The sequence below is a fragment of the Lichenostomus cassidix genome, chromosome 3, assembly GCF_008360975.1.
Source record: "Lichenostomus cassidix isolate B80296 chromosome 3, HeHo_3.0, whole genome shotgun sequence".
Lineage (NCBI taxonomy): Eukaryota > Metazoa > Chordata > Aves > Passeriformes > Meliphagidae > Lichenostomus > Lichenostomus cassidix.
Window position 1 is genome coordinate 480581 of NC_139483.1, and position 18293 is coordinate 498873.

Genomic DNA, 18293 nt, shown 5'->3' on the forward strand with positions numbered 1-18293 from the left:
GCTCTGGATTTCACAAATTAATTCTGGCTTTATCTTGACAATCACGATCTGCCAACAAGTTCTCAGGTCCAACCATGACATTTTTGGTCCCATTAAAAGCAGGAATTTTAATACTTACATTGCAATTCCATACAATAAAGGCTGATGTTTAAAAAAATATTTAAAGTGAGCTGAAAAGCTTTTATTTTTTGTATTTATAAAGGAAATAATTGCTATTTTGCTTGGGAAATTAAGTTTACACACCTACCTAGAACTTAATTTGTTTCTCTTTTCTTAATACCTATAAATTGTATTTCACATATCTTCCTTTCATAAGCCCCTAAATTTGTCCTAGAGTAAATGTGTGCTTGTTTAAAGTAGTTTAACACAGTGGCTCAAAACCATTGGGGCTGTCATGGCAGAATTTTGAACTTCATGCTCCCAAGAAATGCATGGCCTTAACCTTGCCAAAACCCCCTGTTTTATGTCTAAATGGTCACAGATTTAATAATGGGCTGCAAAAAAGACTTGCCATTAACTACCTCCTTTACTTTGCTCCTAGTTAACAAAATACTTATGTCCACAGTGGATGCTGTAAGAATTGAATTAGTTATCTAGGATAATCTGCCCACATGAGCAAATGGTGTCCCACTAGGCCAATACAGAAATTAATTGTGGGATTCTTGTCAAATCCACATTGTTTCCTGGCGCATTTGCAAGCCACTCAATTAGACACCTTTCAAGGCATTTGCTGGTCTAAATGTAGCTAATTGCTCCAGTTCTGGCCGGGGATGATTCATCTCCCAGATGTCTCAGACCCCTCTGCAGCCCTGCTCAGCAAAGATCAATACATACACCCAGCCAACAGGATATTCCTGTGAACAGGGTATTTTTACTCATATGAGCCTCCCTTTTATATGATTAATCCCAAACAAGGAAGGTCTCCTGATTCATGCTCTTGACGCGGCAGCTCCTTTAGGTCTTGCTGGCTTCCCACACACGAGGGACTAGGCATGAATGCAGCCCCTTTGTCCGTACTCTCCAGGTGCAGCACTATTCACACTTGAGCCTGACAGCACAACACAACAGTTTTTATTTGCCACTCTCCTCTGTCAAGTATTCTTTTCTCTTGTGCCACTTCCTCATTTGTCCATATATCAGTGGCAAGGCTGGCCAAATTGAAGATGAATGAAGCACAAAGAAAGACTGTAGTTTCCACAGTGATGCTCTATGGGAAAGCAGCGCATGGTTTGGTTTTTTTTAGAGAGTCCTCAAAGGTCACTGGTAGCACTTGTAGCTGTGAGTCCCGGAAGGAAAGACCACAGCATTTGGTCCACTGGTTACCAGCTTTCAAGAAGAAATCCTCATGGGCTGAAATCCTCAAGAGCCATGGGGGAAAGGATGAAAAATAGAATAATCCTGACATTTCTTCCCCAGCTCCCTTTGTAGATGAGTAAATTCAGGCATATAGGAACGAGGGAAGCAGAGGCAGCTTGGTAATTCATTCCCCATGGAGTATGGCACAGAGTTGTAGGTGGGAGGTGTGTTCTTCCAGCCTTGGTGGATGGCTGCGACACAAAACTTTAACTCCATGTGGCGCAGCACCTTTGGCTACATAAAACCTCAGTGAGGCGTCCTCACTCCCCTGCTATTAGCTCAACCAGCCACCGGATGTCTTCATTGCTCCATGCCAATAGCCAAGGAACAGCATTACCCAGGAATGGGAAACAGGTCTCTTAAGGATGGGGATACACTAAATGACACCTGGAAGATCACAGCTCACTCACCAAACCTGAGTTTTAGCAGAAACCTATGTGCAGTGGTTGGACATAGCTTGAGGAACAGGTTTTTGTTCAACACAGTGCCGGCTGTCCCTGGAACCTTCACTTAACAGGACAGGTTGTCTGTGTTTCTCCATCAGCAAACTGGAATGCTGGATACCCCCCAGGGGAAGTGTCAAGAGAACTGCACAACATCCAGAGAGCATTTGGAATGCCGAGGTCCCTACTCCAGAACTGCAAGGATCCCTGTCAGGCCCTTGCCCGTCTGCAGTTCCCACTGTCCCTCTGCTGTTGAGTGCGTGGCTCAAGGGACTACAAGGGGGAAGAACTGTCCACCCTTGAGAGATGGTTCCCACCCAGCTCTGTACATCTGCATCCAGCTTCAGCAGTAAAAGAAAAGGGAGGAAAATGAATTGCATTTGAGTGACATATATAAATACATATACACAGAGACAGCTGCTGTAAGCTCTAGTTGTAGCATGGAGGTAGGCAAAGGCCAGCACTGAGCTGGACAGCACCACCATAAACATGCATAGTGGAAAGACAGCACATACCTACTGTCTCCCTGCAGGTCCCTGGAGTGTGTCTGTCAGTTAATTAATTTCTCTCAGTTTCTTCTTTTTCTCTCCTAGTAACCCCTCCTTTCATGTCTTTCCTTGTCAATCTTTTCTTCTTCTTCCACTGTTTCACTAGTGTTGGTAATGCTGGATCACACTCAAACCATCATCTCTCCCCAGGATCAGTGCTGGGCACTAAAAATTCCTCTATGCCTCCTGAACTCTATGTGAAAGAGGACAGAAAGTCTCTCTCAGCTGCCTGCTCATCCTTATCAACACCTGCCTCCATGGAACCTCACATTGCCAGTTGTTACTGGAGACACTTCAGAACAGTTCACAGGAAGGAACTACACCAGGCGGTGGTTCCCAGCTTTATTGCTTTCCTGCCCAGGACATGTGCTGCCAGCACTTGGCTTAGGCACACCTAGAAATGCCTTTTACAATCCTGTACCAGTCAGGTTTGTCAGGGATATACTCAGGTAGGAAAGGCTGAAGAGATGTAGCCCAAATACAACACTGAAGTGAACGCAGTTTCAGTAAAACATGGGTTTGGGATCTCCCAAGGCCTCAGCATAGCATATAAAGAAATTTATCTTTCTTATCAAAACTCTTCATGTGCTAGCAACTGCATATTTGTTTAAGTGCTTTCATATGGTTGGGTCTGTCTGACACAACAGCCATTCAAAGCCCCTGCTGACTCAGAACTTTCTTGGCAATTCCACTATTCCTTGGATCAATTCTGCCTTTGGGGGAGATGTAACACAGCACTGAAAACAACCCACTTAGGGTTTCTCAGCTGTTATTGACTCCTTTGGTATGTCCATTCCATTCACTCAAAAATTACTGCATCAGCAAAAGCCCCATCACATTTCTAATCTTTTCTATACCATTGTATTTAAGTCACCAGGATTATTTTCTTGGTGCAACAAATTAAATAAGCAACCTAGACACTTTTATGCAGTTTTCTAATAAATATTTGCACTTTTAGTGAGGTGGTAAGCCTGTCTCTTTCTGGCAGATGCACTATTTTCATTTCTAAAGAAGCTGAGGTCCCGGTGTCAGCAGACGGAGTACTCAGGGCAAGACTTCTGGCAAGAATACTGAGCACCTTTGGAAAGTTTCACATCCAAAAAGTCTGATATTTCCAGTGAGAATTCTATGGTAACAGCTTGAGTGGTCAAACACATGATATTTTAAATGTGCAATCATATTTTTAATAATAGAATCATGTTATTTAGTATGTTATTGCTCCACTGTTATCAAAGAGCAAGGGAAAATGACTTCAGTATGATACTCCTGAACACAGACTGCAGCTACTAATAGTAAAATAGATGCTGTGGTATATCTTAATTTTATTTTCTGGCAGCTTTTCTTTAATTATTTAACTTGTTCTGACTAATGATCATCTTATTTTCTCTACCACACTGTCAGGTTTTCAGGCATTTTCTCCTGGTTGCTATTTCAGATGGAAAGCTTTAGGAGCTCTTTTAAGCGCTCCAGAAAATTAAACATTAACTGAGTCTTTTGTTTTTGCTTTTAAAGAATAAATCTAATGAGAAGTAGGTCTAGCTGAACCCTGTTTCCCCAAGCATTATTCCTGAAGTCTGTTAGCACCTTGTATCTCTATTTTTCTCTTACCACTGTAGTGTTTACAAGGTCTCTAAGTATGTATTCACTTCCCAATTATGCCAAACAGACCAACTCAAACAGGAGATACCATTCCCAAATTTGAGCAAGTAGCTCTTTGGGGCAGCTATTAAAAAAAAAAAAAAAAAAAAAAGAGGAAAAAAACCCAAAACCACCAAAAACTGAACATCACTCAGATCCACTAATTCAAATTGTTTTTGGCTTACTTCCAGGCTATGTCTTAAGCTTTGAATAGGGACTAATGCAGAATACACACACAGAAGTTTATTATTCCACTGCTGCTTGGAGAATGTGTGCCAGAGAGAGCAGGGCAACATGTGTAAGGGGACAATAACCCCTTATAGCAAAGTTTTGCAATTTAAGATGAAAAGTAGGTGTTCTGCTATGCTGACAATTGTAATCCTTGTTATAACAAGCAGTGCTACAAATCCTTGGACACCGTCACTGGAGCTACACCCACGTATGATGCTGCTTGGGTAACACAGCTGTGGGGCTCAGCTGCTTCTGCTGGAAAACAGAAGCTATCGGGGCTCCAGGGTCAGCAAGAGGCCTGGGTTACTTCCCTGAGCTATCAGGGCTCTGGAAACACATGGCTGCTGTCTAACGAAGCCTGTTGCAAAGCCATTCCAGGATCCAATCCCTGAAAACAGTCCCTCCCCACATTGCTATTAACTCTTCTGAGCACTCAGAACCAACACGGGGCCTTTGTGGCTTTGATTTACACCTGTATTCAGATATAAGCCTTCTGGCAAAGATCCAAACATACCCTCTTTCATCTCTCTGTTTCTCCCTGGCATTTGATTTTCCACCTCCAAAAGTTTATACGGAAAAGCCAGAAATCACAGCAATCCAAGAGGAGAACCTATTTCTGATGGCAAAGAACCAGGCTAACACCTGAGAGTTATGGCACTACAGAAAACCAGACTACACCAGCAGTCTTAATGGAATAATCCCTCCTTAGGAACAGAGGGAAGCTTGGTTAAGGAATGTCAAAGAATTGTTAAGGAATACACTTCACCACGGAACTGGAACTCAAGTATTGAGCCATAGAATGAATTGCTGTTCCCACAGATGGGCTGTGGATGGGCCAGCTTAGCTTGGAAAAACCACCTGCTGTTCTGAAGACACAGCTCATGGCTACATCTTCCTTGTGGGCCATGAGAAAACTGAGGAAGAGTCTCAGCTGTGGGATACTTGGATAATTTTTTTCCCCCTAAAACTGAGCCAATAGAAAAGTGATTTGCAGCTGAAATCAAGGGTTGGTCTTGATCAATCAATCAAAAGGGACGTGGAGGATGATCACACTATTGCAGTTTACTAAACCTGCAATGTGAAAAAAACGAAGCTGGTCCCCTGACACAGGCTCCACATACAAAAATTCAGACAACATTGATTGCTGCAGGAAGAAATAGAACAAAATCATGGATTTTTACATAGTCAAGTTGATGAGATGCTCAGCAGAACTACAGTGTGAATTATCATATAATTGATACTAACATGATTATTATTCTTACAGGAAAATTTATTTGTGCCAACAAAATTGGTGTGTTTTCCCTTTCTTTCATAATTCCTTTTTCTTTTAAGAAATGTAATTACATGTCCACAAACACCATGCCTGCAAAGGGAGCATGCCAGAAAGCTGTCAGCCTTTTTACTCATCCTGCCATGCTGCCAGATGCAGAATGCATTGATTTTCTGAAACCCATGAGGTGTCTCATTTTGCTCAATTCTCCACATCTGTGTGAAGCCACACGTGCAGAAATCAACACAGGCACTTTGTTAAGGTGGCAGCTCATAAGATCACTCAGTTTAGTTCCCTTCCATCACAAGTCTCCTACATTGCTAGGCTAGAAAACAGCATTGAAAGAATGAGAACTACTATTTCCACAGCAGATTACTCCAGACCTACTGCAGCCACCTGAAAGGCAGGACTGCACAAACACAAGCATACAAAGTAAGAGTTTTGCCATTCCTGGATTCCTGTGGAACAAATCTGGAATTTTGCCATGCCTTTTTCATGACAATGTTTTTGCTATCTTCTACCACCTGCCACATTAGTAGGCTACCAGAAATGAAAACCTAAGTCATCTTAGGGTAAACTTTGTTATTCTTTATTAATGCTCTATAAATCAGTCCTGTTATAAATCAGGGAATGTTCATTAATCAATTCTCAAAAAAATATTTCATTTGGCTAAGAGTGTCAAATCATGAAAGTAACAAAGCAAAAATTAAAACCATGTGCTAGAAGTGGGTTCATGACAGCATGCTTACGTCAACAAAGCCTCGTAACTGCACAAATAATTACCATAGATCATGTTAACTTTCATTAAATAAAACCATGCTGAAAACCAGTAGTACAATCCTTATAAAGCACACATGTTTTCTAATACATTTGTGTACTCAGGGCAGCATTTTGCACTCAGTTAACTGCAAACTTGAGTTGCATATGTGTAAATGTGGGCAGAACTTTTCCTGCTGGCTTTCTATACACAGATATTTAAAAAAATATTTCTAGTAGTTTGCTTTGTAGACAGAACAATGTTATTTTCATTTTAAGACAGACTACATTGCTGAGTGAGAGAAACAGAGGACCAAAGTTCAGGGATATGCAGACTTCACTCCTTAGCCTGTTCCCATCCAGTTATTTAATCTTTGATAAGGTATTTGTAACAAAGTATTTAAACCTGATTGAGATCAGATCATCAGTTAGTGTGAACTGATTTGTCCATTAATTAAGAATATATTCCTTGTCTATATATGACCTGGAATCAACTGGGCCCTGGTTTCCTTAACACAAAGTTAGGCAACACTATCTACATTTACAAGAAGTCAGTAATAAAAAGCTGTGCTAAGAACACAACAGAAGTAAATCTTCCCAGAGAAGAAAAGTGAAGATAACATATCAGTTCCCTTTGCAAGATAACTCTGCCAGTGAGAGAGTATTTAGCTGGTATCACTGTCAGTTCTAGAGCATTAGAAAAGTATTTGAAAAAAAGAAACCAACACATTTGTCACACACAAGTGTAAAGCAGATCTGACCCCAGAGCTGGACTAACAGAACATCATGCTCACTTCCCTAGACGACAGCAAACCACAGGAACCACATGAGTTTCAAATTCCAGCCTGGACCCATTTAGAGGCCAGTTTTCTTCTTTTCCCTTGTTTCTGTTTACTGATATTTATGTTTCAGCCACTCCTAGAAGTTCTAAGTGATATCACAGTGCTGCTGAACTAGGCAACGTAAAAAATAAATACAGCAAAATAAAACATACTGAGGCAATCTCCAAGCAATTGGAAATTAAAGCCGACAAGACAGGAAGCAAAAGCTACATTATGTTAATTTTGCTTACCCCATGCTTAAGTCAGTGGAAACTGGAGAGAAGGTACTGATACAGGGCTAGGTGAAAAATACTAAAAATAATTTTAAAATTAGTTGAAATTTAGGCAACAAAACACAACCAAGTGATACACGTGTGGATCATCCAGGTGACAGCAAGCTGGGGTAACACAACTGTCACCAAGGCATGTGCAGCCTGATGGTACAGCAGTGCAATCCTTTGCACTGTTCCTCTTGTTGCAGGGATGTCCTGGATGCATCCTGCTCACAACTCTAATGTTTTCCAATCACAGTAGGTGCATGCCTGGTCCTTAGAACTGCAAGGAACACAGAAGCAAGCCCTCATAAAAAGGCTCAGAAGGCAGGGGGAAACAAAAAGAGTGAGTCTCTCCATATTGCTGCTTCTAGAACATCTTCATGTTTTGCCAGTCAAGCCTCTCAGGGCTGCTGGGGGCTGATCCATCACACTGGAAAGCCTAAGGCTGACTCCAAAAAGCAAAACGCCTGCCAAGCACAGGGCATGGACACCTGAGCATTGCCTCAACCTGTTTGTGCAAGTTTCTCATATTGAAGTTTCTATGCACTAATGGTTATCAAATGGGTGGCTGTTTAATTTACACAGCGAAGCCTACCCTGTGGAGCTCATACTTTAACTATTTTAAACAAACATTAGCTACAAACTCTAAAATGGGGCACTTACGAGGGCTTTTATATACATTCAGTTATCTAGGAAAAAGAAATAGAAAAGAAGATAATTTAAGCCTTGGCATGGATGGAGCTTCATCTCTGAACTTTAGCACCTTATGCTTATTAATCAGTTGTGGCCTGAATGTTGGCAGAATCAAAAAACATTCTGCCAGGATTCTGATCAGAGATAAACACCAACTGTATCTATAGAATAAACTCTGATTCGCTGCACAAAATTCAGGTTATGCAAAAGCCTCTCCTGATCTGCAGCAGGACAACCCGTCCAGTGTTGGGGCAGGATTGAAAGCCCCTGACGTGCAGGGAAAACAAATGCCTGCCCTGTCACAGGCCTGGTGCACATAGCACCCATTTGCTGATGAGCTGCATTGATTCTGTGAAGTGTCCCATGAAATAGGCCTTCAAAGCAGTAAAGAAAAATCCCACCCCGAAAGAGGACAACCACTGTGAAAGCTACAGAACCTTCTTTGTGTGTCTGCTCTCCCCTTCAGGCCAAGGCCTTTGCCATGAGCGCACACAGCAGGACAGAGAGAAGCTGTGGTTATTCCCCAGATCCTGTGGCCACTTCCCGCATTCACCTGACTCTGTATCTGTGTTCTGAAATTTCAGAGCCAAACTCAGTCCTTTAAATCACTCAGAACTTTAGGCAGGCTATTAAGGCAGCAAGATGCTGGATAAGCACAGCTACAAGCAGCCAATGTAGATCTCCATCACAGGGGTGACAGGAGAAGTCTTTGCTGAAAGTTTCCAGATAAAATAAGAAGCTGAATAATTAATCAGAAAGAACTTTTTATCTCCACTTCCCTTCCTTGCCTTCTTCACATTTTTTTCTAAAGGGAGGGGAGGGGAGGGGGAGAGGAGGAGGAGGAGGAGGGAGGGGAGGAGGAGGGGAGGGGGAGGGAGGGGAGGGGAGGGGAGGGGAGGGGAGGGAACATTAACATCTCTAAGGGATGTTGAAAAGCAGGCAGCAGTCTGTGCATGCACAGCCTAAAAAGTGTGAGCTCTAGAATGTCTCTGCTTGCACATTCACACAGCTGCCTTCTCTGTAATTTCCCACACACACTTCAAGAATATGACTAAATACGTTAAACTTCACTTTCCCCTCACCCCAGGGAAAATTGGATTTTTAATTAGAGGAAAATGTCTATTTTCCTTGAACATAGTAATTACATTTTTTCCCCCCCAAGTCACAAAGTTCATTTGGGAAAGTTTTACCTGAATGTTTTTGTTTGGCTAAATTGAGAGGGAGGTTGGTGGTGGAAATAAGTGAGGGCAAGGGGAAGTTTTTTCTATATTTTTATTTTGGAATAAAAATTTGGATTTCCTGAAAATGTTGAGATACAGAGTGTGAAAAAGTCTCAAAATTACACTGGAAAATTAATTCAAATTACACATGTATGTTAGTATTTAGTGAACACTTCCTTCCCCAAGGAGGGGGTCGGTCCATGGGATAAGCCAGCTTATTCTTCTCCTCCCTCAACTTGGCTGTAACTCTCCAGCTGATTCAAGCAAGAGCACTTGTGTGCTGAACTGCTGGATGGTTGCTAATGCAGACCGTCACTGATTTCACATTTATCCACATGACGCTTTCTGAGAGCAGCCTGACGCACAAGCTAAGCCTCTGTTTTAAAACCAAAATCATCAAGTGCTTTCAATTCAGGAGAAAGGAGTTCAGGGACACCAAACCCAGTTCCCCCAATGCTAGATACAGCTGTGTGACAAAGAGGGGAAAAAAAGGTTCAGTCCAGATCACTTAATCAACAAAATTAGTCTGAATCCAACTTTTACTGAAGGCTGAAGTACCACACACACAACAAGGGCAAAAAGGGCTTGTTTCTGAAAACATAACATTATTTATGGGGTGGACTTGCTTCACACTAAAAATCAGGGCCACTGCAGGTTCACAAAATAGAGACAATTTTCATCTGTTAGTTTATGTCCAAGGGGAATCTGTGTCACTGGAAGCCATATGATATTCCCAGGCATTAATCTTGTGTTCAGGACTTAACCTTGTTCACAGAATAACTGGATGTATGTTTAATGGAGAATCCCATTAGAAGGGGGGTTTATTAATGTTTTTCTTCCATGACTCCTGGAACTTAACTGCATGTTCAACACAAGTAATGAATGTGTTTTGGGAAGAAGATGAAGAAGTGGTCATGATATAATGATCGATAGGATGTAGGTAGCTAGGAGAACGGAATGTGAGCCAAAGACTCACTGAATCCAGCAGGCTTTGGATAAATTTAAGGTTAGACATGTATCTTGCAAACACGCCAAATAAAAAGGGCAGAACTGATCCTTTTATGGAGCAAACAAACACAGATGGAAGAGCCCTTGGAAGATGTTTGAGGGGTGGAGCTGTGATAGGAATAAAAATGGCATGGTCATGCAAAAAGGTCGCCCTCACTGATGCTCACTGACACCCCGTTTCATTTTAACAATGAAAAAAAGAGGGTTATGGAAGCTTTTCAATAAACTGAGCTTGTTTGGAAAGAAGAAAATGGCCACAGACCATATTATGATGGAAAATGTCCTCCCTATTAAAAAGAATGCTTAGTTCAGGCAGAAAACATCCTCAGAAATTGAGCCACATCTGCCCTGCCCTGCTCTTCCATGCATGCTGCTAAATCTTACCCATTCCATTTCCACCTGCACCTCAACTCTGCTTCCTCTTTCCCACTGACCCCTCAGATGTGGAAATAATAAAGGAGAAACGAGAAACTGCTCTTGTTTCCTGAACCATACCAGCTTCTTCTGAATTTATTGTTGAGATCTATTTTTTGGCAGGAATAACAAGAGAGGTCAAGCTGGAACACAGCTGCAGGTGTGCAGCTACAGCCCACACCACTGCTTTGTGTGGAGATAAAGGAAAACATGGGAGGGTTTAAACTGTGCCTGACAGGCTAGAGGCTCTTTTATCTCTCCTTGAGGGATGTTGGAGGGGAGCAGCTCAGCTGCTGCTCCACCAGATAAATTTTTCCGGCTGATTTCTGGGAAAGCTTTGATTTCTGATTTCTGGAGAAGCTTTGTATTACAGCTGATCCACACATCTGGCCATTTCTCCTCTGGTTTTCTTTGCATATGGTGTTGGAAAAGCCAACGAGAGCAAGCTAATCTGAAATCCAAACCAAGTCAGCACCAAGAAGAGACTAGAATAAGGGTTTGATATTTTCACTAGTACAAGAAAACAGAGAAGCTCTTCATGTTCAGCAACAAAACAAGTGCTGTGAGGGGTGAAGAAGTACTGACACTTTCACTAAAAAAAAGACATTGATATAAGACTTATATTTTGCTGATGTCTCACTTTAGGCCTTACAAATCCCATTTGGGAGTGGAGCAGAACTTGCACTAAGCATTTGGGAAATTTGTTATTTGGGAGAGGCAAAACCTGAAGCCCAGCAAGAAAATAGGACAACTCTGCCCAACATTTCTGAGGGGACAGCAGAGATCTCACAAAACCCGGTTACCTTTGATTCAATTTGTGACTGCAAACATATATATTTCCTTTCCACAGTTGCCTCTCAATGTCACCACTGCACAAATGTAGTGAAACGACTTTGCTCCCAACAGTTCCCACTTAGAGTTCCCACTTTTCTCACCTAAAAAAGTGACTGCAATACAAGAATTCAGTTTTGGGAGGGGAGGAAAAATCCCCAGATCCCCAGCTCTCCCAGAGAGCAAGTGCATTTCTGCTGTGTTTTTGGACTGGTGAATAGGACTGAACACTTTAGGAAATGCAGGCTACTTTATTTTCTTCAACAGGAACACAAGTCAAAATTCAGCTGTCTTTTTGTCTGCCCCAAAAGCCTGAAATTCAGACTGAAAGCAATAAGGGCACATCTGTACTGGTGGTGCATACATCATGGAGAGGGATCTGCCAACCAGGAGTGTATCCTGGGGAGTATATCCCAGTCTTTTTGTACATCTTACCCATCATCTTTACATCAGGCTCCAGCTCCATAAAATCTTTGCCTTAAGTACAAATTACATTCCAAGCAGGTGTACATCAAGTTTCTTTCTGGAAAAGTGAACTTGAAAGCATAATTAGGCCAGCCCTGCCCTAACTATTTGCCCAGTGACTTCAACACAACTACAAGCAGCATAATTCAGAATATAAACCAAATATATAAGTACACAGACTGGATTGTTGTGCTGTGCCTTCACTACAAGTCCCACCAAACTGCCATTTTTGTAAGTATTAGAAATACACTTTTAAGACCTTCTAGTTCCAGTACTCATTGCTCTGGTCTAAGAACAAATGTTGTCTCTCAGTTATTTAAATAACCCTTGCTCCTGAAGCATTCATGTCCCCAGAAGCTGCCACACTTTTTCTTGGCTGGGGAACCAAGACACAGACTTGTGATTTGTCCAAGGTCATATAAAAAGATATTAATAGAGCAAATTTATGTCATGGCCAACATCTGGTGTAGATTATTTACAAATAAGTTGGCTCTCTAAAAAAAATAAAATAATGGTTTTTAGGTTTGTTTACAAAGTCGTTTCCACTGTTTTATTAAGAGCACATGGGGCCATGCTTCCAAACAGCAGCATTAAAAATAGACTAGGATTCATGGTGGATGAAATTCAAGCTTTGGTTTTGATAAGCATCCAGAAAGTCAGGATTAGCCAAACTCCTTTGGTCAGCCAAGAATTTATAGAAAGACATTTATTATGGAAAGCTAGGGTACGAGAAACCTAAACAGAAGCAAGCCAGAGTCTCACAGACAAATCCATCTGCCATGTAAAGGTGGCCTGGGCTGCCAAGGCTCAACATGCAGGACACCTTACAGGAGTGAGAGGAAATCATCAGCTACAAGCACTGGAGTTAGAGCAGAGCACAGAAATCAGGTCAGTGTGAAGGGAGATGGATGATTTCCTCTGGGAACCAATTCCCATGGATTTTTGTCAGGCTGTGGTCAGCCTTTATCCACCGGTGTCTGGCAGCCTGACCACTGTGCCCAGTCATGGACAGACTGCAATGGCTCTAACACCAAATGAGCCCTTGCCTTGCTGGAATCAGTGTCAGCACTGCTGACAGCGTCAAAGCAGCTGTAAAAATCCTCTGTTTGGACACCAAGGGGTCGGACACTTGTAAAGAACAGTATGTGACTGACATCTTGCCACCAAAAGGCAGGAAGGAGAATGAAAAATGTCTAAGCATTTGATCTGAAGAATTCAAAGAAGGTCAAATGTACTTTATTACCCACAGTACCAAAGTACAGCAGATTTTCAGATGAGGATGTTGGATAAGGATTTGCCTTTTATATCAGCACTAAATTTTCCCTGTGAAATAGCCTAATTTGTCAGAAGCTGGAAATCTATAAGTCTAGCAAAGAGTGATCTCCAAGATGTCCAGGTCTGTTCCACTTCCATTCATTGCATAGGTAACCCCACCACAAAAATCCAGCTAAGAATGTTCACTGCTTACACTGGATTGAGTTACACTTTGTGATCTGAAGAAACTGGCCAGGTTACAGAAGGAGTAAAGGAAGAGTATCTAGTATTTAGGAATTAATTAAAAAATCCAGATTAAAAGAATGAGAGCACATGGAAAAATAGTAGAAAAGCATATGAAATCTGCCAAACCCAGGATTCAACAGGAAAGAGAGCATAACTGGGGAGTGTTCCTGAGCATGAGTGGGTGACCTTCACATAATAGCATCAACTGGATGCTTGCATTTTGATTTTCCATTTGATTTTCAAATAGACAGCAAAGGTGAAATGCTCAAATATTAACTTAGAAGGTTGGTAAAAGAGCTTAACCAAACCTCGCTGTGTGCAGTTTCTGGAGATTTTAACTACCTGTCTACACATCTGTAGGAAATGTGTGAGTTTACCTTGGAACCACAACCCTCTGTTCATAAACCTGGAACTAAGATGTACTGAAACAGCTTGCTGTCTTTTTAGGACTCTAACATTTAATCCTGTCAGACCTCTGCCAACCTGGAAATGGTTGGACCCATTTCTGTCACAGCCAGGAAGGATTACTGCATTCTTTCTCCTGAATTATTTTTACAGAAACTTCAGTTCACCCAAAGCTGAGGACCTTCCTGTGAGCTGAGTATCTGGCACTTTAAAGAATAAGGCAGATTTACCCACTGCAAAACCAGAACACTGATACCAGACTGCAGCCAGATGCTGTTCTGAAATATTTAATCAACAGGGTAAGGATCTCTCATAAACACTTTCTATTACTACTCTGTACCTTCAGATGAATTCAGGACTGAGATTTTTTTTACCTGGCACAGATGCTTTTGTGACTGTTCTCCACTCTATATCCATTTGTCTTCCATCACCATCATCCACATCCCAGCAAATCTTGCTGCTTCCAGGGTTCTTATTTGTTGCAGATCCTACTTTATCAGACTGGGGCCAAATCCACACCAGCTTGTGCATTATGTGATCAAACTGGTGCAAAGCAGTGATGCTCAAAGGGCAATTCACCAGCTGAAGTTGAGGCCACTTATTGGCAAAACAGGGCCAGGCTTTGAGTTTCATGTTTTAGAAAGTGGCTGTGGCTAGCACAGGTCTTTCCCATGAGAATTTTCTCCTGTGTTTTATAAACAAAGTTTGTATGTTATTAAAAACAGTGTCTCAAGATTTGGACAGTTCAGGCCTGGCCAATCAGGCCTAGAGGGAGGTTTCTGACTGACCAATCTGGGTGACCTCTGAAAAGTCTATATAAGCTGGAATCAAAATAATAAAGCTCTCTTTTCTTGCCACGCTGAGAATCCAGGTCTTTTTCTCTGCTAGCGGCTCAACAGTGACATCTGTTAACTTTTCAAAACAAAGTGTGACTTAATCCCCCCCTCAGATGATCTGTGGTCTATTCAACACAGTGAGAATAAATACAAATGATTTTTCCTTCCCCTGCTCTTTTGCCTCACCACAAAGGAACAAGTGTCCCTGTCATTCTCAAGGCCCGTGGGACAAAGTCAAAGAAGAGGGGAACTTAAAGCTCTGTTTATGAGGAGTTTAAATTTGTTATAAAAGTTGGTTCTGTCCACCTGGCATCATTTAAGCAAACAGGTGAATATCACTTGTTGAAAAATAATGGGCTTGAGACTCCATTCAACTCTAATGGTTTTACACTGTTATGACTCTGAACAGACACATGGGATGTTTATGCTCTGCAAATAAATAGAAGTAGCTTTTCTTTCAGCAAATACAATCTGTTTCACCCTAATGACCGATGTTTCCACTGCTGAAAGAAATCCCAGTCCTACTTGGCTAACCCCAGTATTAGTCAATAATGACTTTTAGAGTATTCAGTCAACCTTCTGGGAAAAACAATATTATGTATGGGTTTTGCCAAGGCAGAAATCATAAGCAAAAATATTGGACCAGCAGACATAAATTAGCACAGCTCCCTTGACAGAGGTTGCCCAAACTACATGCTTTGCAAGAGAAAAGAAATAATAAGTAAACTTCCCTACTAGTTATAGGAGACAAAACTGATGTTTCAATTAGCATATTAATCTAAATCATTGGTAGCAATAGTTGGGATGATTTCAGTTTTTTCTATATTTTTCTTTCAAGAGCACAAATCGCCACAGCTAATTTGAAAAATAACTCCACATAATACGCACACAAGAAAAAAATAAATCTGCTTTTAAGGTAAACAGGCTCTAATTCAGATTTTTGTTATCAGAATGGGACTCTGAAGTGGTGCACATAAAATTCAGCTTTTGATATGGTACTAAAGGCTACAACAGATGATGTTGGAGAAGACCTGGCCAAATCTTTACTCAGCTGCTGCAAATGTCTCTTCTGAAATGCCCAGTTTTTCCTGAAAGAAAGGACTGCTCTGTCCAGATGTGCCCAAAAGATGTCCATGGACAAGACCTTTGTCTGTAACCATCCCAAAGAAACTTTAGGTGAATTCACACCACACAACTGGAGAAGTGAAAAAATCAAAGACAAAAGCACTTAACTTCCATACATCAATCAAAACAGAAATATCTTTTTCAAAAAGCCATCTCCAATTTCAGAAAAAAGGAAAAAAAATTTCAAAACACAGAATGCACAAAAGCAGCAATCTTTGCTTATTTCTAATGAAGAGGTTGTGCCTCAATGTGGCCACCTTTTAAAATCTCTCCATCACAGAAACAACCATTTGCATTGATTGTAGGACCAACAGCCCTACAGGTTACCCAAAGATGATCACATCAAATTTTTGTGCTGGTAGAAATTTGTCAGATGTAAGGATAAAACATTGGGGCTCAAATCCCCGCCTGGAATAAATGGATTTCTGCGCACTGCCGAGCTCTGCTCATCTCAAGCAGCTGATGGTCCAGCCCTTTGAGACTCCACTATTGTTCCAAGTCAGCCCAGTTAGTTCATGACCTGCCTTGCTCTGACACCCCATAAACTTGAGCATTTCAAAGAAGCAATGACCCTACTAGCATGTCTACTGTCTCTGGTTACCCCAGGCCAACCCACAGCTGTTCCTCATCAAAAAACTAAAGGAATAAACCCTCCTAATAGCAACCCGAAAATCTAACGGGCATTTTTCCACTCTAAGCTTGCATATTTGAATGCTGATTTGCTTATCTCCCAGCCAGTGCTAATTATGAAGTTATTAACCTCTCCGTGAACTCCATTCACATCATAACCTGGTTTCTTTCCCTGCTGACATACAAAGGCATGAGGAACACTCAATTTAAGAGGTGGAAAAATCATCATAGAAAATGCTATTGCTGAGATACCTTGTCCAAAACCACTCTTCCCAATTTCTTTACAGCTGAAAAATCACATTGAAGTCAAAGATTCGCTGGTTTGTGGTCTACTGAAACAGTTTTTAAACTACATTTATTCACAACCCTGCTTATCCTGCTCATCCTGCTCACAGTAAATAAGATGAAGTAAGTGATAGAAAAACTTGCACACCAGTAATTGTGTCTTTTTAAAACCTCACAAAATACAGTCAGTTTGTGATCCTCTTCTGACCTATGACAGGGAAATCCCTACTTTCAATATACACACAAAGATGTCAAAAAGCAAACACTGCAAGTATAACAAATTTGGCAGAATCACCTCTTACCTGGCAGGTGGATCAGCCAGCAGACAGTGTGTGCCTCCAGGAGAAGGCTCAGGTCTCCAAGGAGAACTATCACTGCTGCCGGCAGCAGTCACCTGTATCACTTTTGGGAGGTAAGAAAAACAAAACAGCCTTTCTGAAGAACAAGTCTGACATGAATTTCATTGAAGTTCACAGAAATGCTTCCTATTAATTTCTGTGAGCTTTGGATCAATTCCTGTATTTGGCAACTGAAGGGATGCTCGTGCACTGGAGACAGGAGTAGCTAAAAATAAATCCAGTAACAGAACTGAGATCCTCTGCTTGTGTGGAGGCTCCCGGCAGAAGTGTTGCTGCAAGTATGTTCAGAAAGAAACATAAAACAAAGGCTTGCATTATTTCTGCTTAGTAACAGCAACATTTTTAACAATGTGCTCTTCAGTATAGCTTTAAAAATAGAGCTATTTTTTAGGTTTGCTCACCTAAAACTACAGGTAGAGGGCACAACAGGCAAATCCAAGCAACCAAACTATTAATTAGTGCAAGTTCCTGTGGTACCTGAGCTAAAATGTTACTGCAGAAGTTTGATTTTGTATAAGGATATGGTTGGTACCTGATGACACAGAAGGTCCTAAGACCACAAGGAAAGAGCTGCAGGGTTTTATCTCCCTAACCCCCAAGTCTCCAACACACGCAAGGGCAAAATTGTAACAGCTGGAGACAACACACAGCTCAAACTGAGTTTTGCCCATCATGACGAAATAAGTTGGCATCAAACACCGCAAAGCACCCAGAGGCTTTGCCAGAGCTACTGACTTGCGTGCAAAGTGCTCAAATGCTGCTCTGACACACAGCAAATAAAGCTGAAAAAATGACATCTCTGCTTGTAAAATTCAACCACATGGATTAACTCAAATATATTTAAATACTGCAGTATAACCTTTCATATAAGTTCAATTATATTTTCAGATGTTCCCTCAAATGATACCTCTAACACCTGGATCTCTTATTGCATTTCACCGAAGAAGAAAGAACAGAAGGGAAGATTCAAGGAGAAATCTTCTTAGCCTAACTGCTCACAACAGAGGTGGGGAACAAGTGAGAGAAAGCCCCTGCTTTATTTGCACAGATACAGACACATCTTGTTGCTCCCTTGCAGCACCAAAGTGGGGAGAAAAATCCAAACTCAGCAGCCAAGAGTTACTGAGCACACTGTGATTAAGGACATCTCGGGCTCAAGAGAGAAGTGAAGCAGACACAGAGTA